The sequence below is a fragment of the Chionomys nivalis genome, chromosome X, assembly GCF_950005125.1.
Source record: "Chionomys nivalis chromosome X, mChiNiv1.1, whole genome shotgun sequence".
Classification (NCBI taxonomy): Eukaryota; Metazoa; Chordata; class Mammalia; order Rodentia; family Cricetidae; genus Chionomys; species Chionomys nivalis.
This window is the reverse complement of record NC_080112.1, coordinates 72254478-72260305: the sequence shown is the minus strand read 5'-3', so window position 1 is coordinate 72260305 and position 5828 is coordinate 72254478.

The following is a 5828-nucleotide window of genomic DNA, read 5'->3' as shown; positions in this document are numbered from 1 at the left end:
TTCAACAATGGAGTCCATTTGTAGATGACGGTGTAGAGCCTGCAAATTCCCTCAATGCTAGTACAACTGATGACTCTTGGACAGAGAATAGTACTAATTTAGAAGAGTACAAAAACCTTTTGAAAGCCATAACAAATGGATCTCAGAATCAATATACGACTCAGACCAACTTAGCACCAGAACTTTCTTTTTCTGGGGGACCCTGGGAATACTTTAATTCAGGCAGAGTTTTTACCAAAACAGGTCTACCCTTGGAGCCTCCACCACCCCCCGTTGAAAGCATAAGGATTCCCCAGCCAAGTGGTACAATTGAGCCCTGGGGTTCTTCCTCTGATTATAATGCAAACTCTCAAGATCAATCAGAACCTGATTTACTAAGAGCTCAGAATCATCCTGAGTCTGATTCAGATAGACTACATCCTGTACCAATGGTCAACATAGGTATGCCTTCAACTTCTAAAGTGATTACCAGTACACCTTTACCCATTGATCTTGAGACTAAAAACCCTTCATACGAAATTCCATACAGTACACTACCATCACAAGGAGGTCAGTCTTTACTTAAGGCCATAATAAAGCCTACAGTTGAAGTTCAACCCTAATTGAAAACTGACTCTGAGGGAGCTGGACTGCATCTGAAGTCTACACTGAATCTTAAATGCTTAATGAGACAAGTTACCTTTACTCCCTTGGAACAACTTTTGGCCTTTGAATGACACTTGAAATGTCATTTGTACTAATGAAAAATTGTGTAACATTCATCTCTTTTAAAAATGTTAAAATAAGAATAAAATAAAAGCAAATACCTTTCTTGTTAATTAAATCTTGTTTTGTGCTGGAGTTTGTAATTTTTAAGGATTACTCTTTTTAACATGTGAATCAACTTGATGTTTTGAAGGTTTACATGTTGAAAAATTATTCCAAGATAACTGAATAGTCTCACTGTTTAAAAACACCGTAAAAAGAAGTTACTGGTGCTACATTTCTCCTAAATTGTAAGAATTTTGAAAAGCTATAGAACAACATCATAATAAGAATATTAGCATAGATACAATGAATCCACCTTAATGCCTGAGTTTTATGTTTTATTTATACTCAATTGTATATGTTTGTTATGCAATTTCTGATGTATAATAGTTTCATGCATACATCTCCATGAGATATAATAGTCCTATTACCATGAAGATTCCTCATGCTACCAATTTATAGTCATATCTACTGCCTTCTCACAAGAACCTTGCCACTAATCCTTAGTAGGCATTAATATGTTCTCTAGCACAAGAACTATCATTTTGAGAATGTTATGATAGGAATCATATGCTACATAATTTTTTATAACTGACTTTTTTGTTCAACGTAACTTTCTGTTTAAGTTAATGTTTGTACTAGTAATTATTTTAAATCATGTCATTATGTTTGAAGGTGTGGATGTTTCACTGTTTCTCTATCCATTCATACACTGAAGGTGTCTGGACTATTTTTGTTTTTTATTATTACAAATGTTTTCTATGGACATCAATATGTAGTATTTGTGTGAACATAAAACTTGTTTTTTCTAAGATCAAGGTTCCTGGCTAACTCATCTTAGTTTCTTTTTCTGTAGCTGTGATAAAAACATTCTGACAAGAACAACTTAAGAGAGAATGGTTCCTTCTGGCTCATAGTTCAGATTAGAGTTCATTGTGGTAAAGTCAGAGCTGTAGGATCTTGAAGAAAGTGGTCATATGGTCATAACACATCCACAATCAGGAACAATGCATACTGGTGCTCAGCTCCTTTTCTCCATTGTTTACAATCCAGGATCTCTTGCCAGGGATTGGTCTCACCCCACAATTTAGATGGTTCTTCCCACAACAATTAATACAATCAAACTATTCTCCCACTGGCATGCCTAGATGCCCATTTCCCAGGTGATTTCAGATTCTGTCAAATTGACAACTAACACTAACCATCACACCCAGTGATTACATATTGGAATTTCAATTTATCTAATAAGGTTTATATGCAATTATAAAAATAATGGAGATACCTTGAGCAGTTTCTTCACTTTCCCTCAATAGTAATACGTTGTAATATTATAACATAGATAACAGCCAGGATATGGCTACAACCCTATGACGATTCTGTTAAGTAATATATCCTAAAAGAGGGTGTGGTGATTTGAATAATAATATATAATTCATATATTTGAATGTTTAGTCACCAGGGAGTGGAATTCTTTGATAGGATTAGAAGAATTAGGAGGTGTGGCCTTGTTGGAGAAAGTGTGTCACTGGGGTCTCAAAATCTGATGCTAAATCCAATCTCTCTCCCTGTTGCCTGCAGGGAGATCGGGGTGTAGAACTTTCAGTTATTTCTCCTATACTGTGTCTGCTTGCATACTTCCATGCTCTCTGCCATAATGATAAAGGTTTAAGCCTCTGAAACTTTAAGCAAGCCCCCAATTAAATGCTTTCTTTTACAAGAGTTGCCTTGGTTGGCCATAGTATCTCGTCACGGCAATAGAATAGTGGCTAAGACAGAGGGTTTTAAAACATTTTATTTTATAGTAATACATGGCATAGATATATACATATATATTATATAATGTGTTTAACAAGTCAGTTGTTGAATAGATAAAAAATTTATGCCAAGTTTTTTTTTTTTTTTGTTTTTCGAGACAGGGTTTCTCTGTAGTTTTGGTTCCTGTCCTGGAACTAGCTCTTGTAGACCAGGCTGGCCTCGAACTCACAGAGATCCGCCTGCCTCTGCCTCCCAAGTGCTGGGATTAAAGGCGTGCGCCACCACCGCCCGGCTTATGCCAAGTTCTTGCTTGTATGTGCTTAACTGCTAAAAATTCATTCACAGGATTATGTGTAAATATAACTTTTTCCCCTGGGAAAATCCAAGACTGAAATTTGAGTCATATGGCAATAATAAAACAATGACAAATTTATTCTTGAAAGAAATTGCCTAACTGCTAAGGAAAAAATAACCCAAATTACATATGGAAAGAAATGTTAAAGTTAGTAAATTGGCAAGATAGGAAATATCTAGCACAACCGAGACAAAGTCTAAGAAATGAATCAGTAAGAATGGCAAATTGTCAAAGTTTCTACTTGTTATGCATTACATTAAAATCAAGTAAATTATCTAGTTAAGAGGGAAAGACTGGAAGAACGTGAAAAAGAAAAGCACAACCACTGCACCTATAAGATAAACTTTAGTTTCAAAGATACAAATATGTTGAAAATGAAAAATGGTATACCACAAAAAAACACAATAGAGCTAGAATATGTTTCATAACATCACATAAAGAAGATTTAAAGATCAAATATGGTTACTAGAAATGTATTTTTAAATTTTTATTTTTTTGAGATTATAATATAATTTAATTTCTCTTTTTTCCTTTCTATACTTCAAATCCTCTCATACATCCTTCCATTCTCTCTGTCAAATTCATAGGCTCTTTTTTCACTAGCTCTTATTGCATGCATATATGTACAGATACATTTATTCCTATATAGAGTCTACTTAGTCTTATAATATTACTTGTATGTATGTTTTCAAGACTGACCATTTGGTATTGGATAACCCCTTGGTATGTTCTTCCCTGGGGAAGACTATTTCTCTTACTTCCAGCATTCTTTAGTTGCTTGTAGTTCTTTGTTTAGGGTTGAGGCCTTTTAGGCTTTTCCTTATCCAGAGGCATGTCTACTGGTGTTATCTTTGTTTAGCTCATGTTCAGGAGAGCCTGTTGGATGGAGAATTATCAAAAGGCAAATATAAATCTACCAAAAGGCAACTATATTGCTCCTGATTTCCATAGTTTCTGAACAAGTTTGCAATCTACCAACAATGAGTGAGGTTTCTCTTTTTCCTACATCCTCTCCAGCATTTGTGGTCAGTTGTTCCATTGATCTTAGCCATTCTAACTCTGGTTAGACGAAATCTCAAAGTTACTTTGACTTAAATTTCCCTAGTTGTAATCCATGATGTGTTTTTTTAAAAAGATATTTCTTAGCCAATTTGTTTTGCTTCACTTTTTTTTTTAAACTTTCTTTGTTTTGTTTTTGAGAACTTTCTATTCAGGCTCCAGACCCATTTTTGGAAGGGGTCACTCTTTTGGCCCTTTAATTTTTAAGTTCTTTGTATATTTTGAATATTAAACCTTTATCAAGTGTATAGCCAGCAAAGATTCTTTCCCATTCTGTGGGCTTTCCCTTTCTCTAGGTTCTTTTAGCTGAGAAGATTTTTTTTTTTTTAGTTTCATTAAGTCCTACTTGACAATTGTTGACCTTAATTCTTGGGTCAATGGAGTCCTATTCAGGAAGTCCCTTCCTACACCTTAATTATATAGGGCACTGCCTCTGCTGTCTTTTAGCAGTTTCAGTATTTGAGGATTTAGGCTTAAGTCATTGATAGATTTTGAGTCAGTTTTTGTGCAAGGTGATAGATACAGCTCTAATGCCATTCTCTTGCATGTAGGCATCCAGTTTTCCTAGCAACATTTGTTGGAGATTCTTTCCTTCCTCCTGCATAGGTTCTGGGCATTGTTGTCAAATATTAAGTTACTGGAGTTACATTTGTTTGGGTCTTTGATTTTGTTCATTTAGTAATGAATTGTTTAATCTCAATGAATTTGTGTATTTACTAGAGACTTGGTTGGTGTCAATTTTAATTTTTTAATTATGGTTAACTAGGATATAAAAATGATCCCAATATTTTTGAATTTGTAAAGATTCTTTTTATGTGTGTTTCAAGATGTCTATTTTAGAAAAGCTTTTGTGTGTTGCTGAGTAGTATGTGTGTTCTTTGGTATTTTGTGGAACATTTTGTAGATATCTGTTAAGTCCATTTGATCTGTCAACAGGGTCCAATACAATTTCCCACCCTTATTGACCATTGATCTCCTGCTGTCCACCTCAGAGGGGTGCTGACAGGAAGGGTATGGAGTGCTGCCTTTGCCTCAGCAGAGAGACATGAACTACATGGAGGCATGGGAGATGAGGACCTGAAGGCCTGTGTTGGTCAGGCCTGAGAGGTGCGAGTTGTGACTGGTGTGAGCTTCCTGCTTGACTGAGGTCTCAGGGTGCTGCCCAAGCCTCGGGTGTAGGTGAAACTCTGAGGTGTGGGCTCAGAGGAAAAAGGCTTCCCTAGCGGGGTGTGCAACTAGGCCGCAGTGAAGGCTGTGGGCCCCTCTCAGACCTCCACTGGGCTGTGTACCTGTCATCTAAGCTTCATCATTTGCGTTTGTCCTTCCAGGTGGTAGCGATAGGTCTGCGGTCCTGTGTAACTGACACCGCAGACCTTGTAGTAGTGCATGGAGGTGGCCTGTGGTCCGCCTTGGTCTTCGGCAGCCTGTCCAGGAACTGCAGCGTGTCGCTGGTAAAGCTGGGGTTCTATGTCCCACGGCCTGGCCTGCCCAAGTTGTCCAAGTCCACCAGAGCCTTCTCGGATGCCTGCTGCTTCTGTGGCACCTGCTGGGACTTTGGTAGGTGGTCCAAGCAGTGGGAGCTTGGGCCTGGCCTGCAGAGTGAGGGTGTTAACTGGTCGCTCTGGTGTGTCCTCACAGCTCCTGATCCCCTTTGACTCTCAGCAGCTGGTGTGTGGATGAAGCAGTGACCACAGCTTCATGTTGCTGCTGTCAGTGTATGCCTTTGGCTACCTGGACTGATCTTCAGTTGGGTGCTGCTGGCCCTTGGGCTTCTTGCCTGGTGCTGCTGGAGCCATGGCTTTGAGGCCAGCTTCCTGTGTCATGTGCTGGTGTTGTTTGAGGACAAGGGGCGAGCTGTGCACCTGGGGATACATGCCTGTAATCTGCCTGCCTGGGTTCATTTTCCAGACAC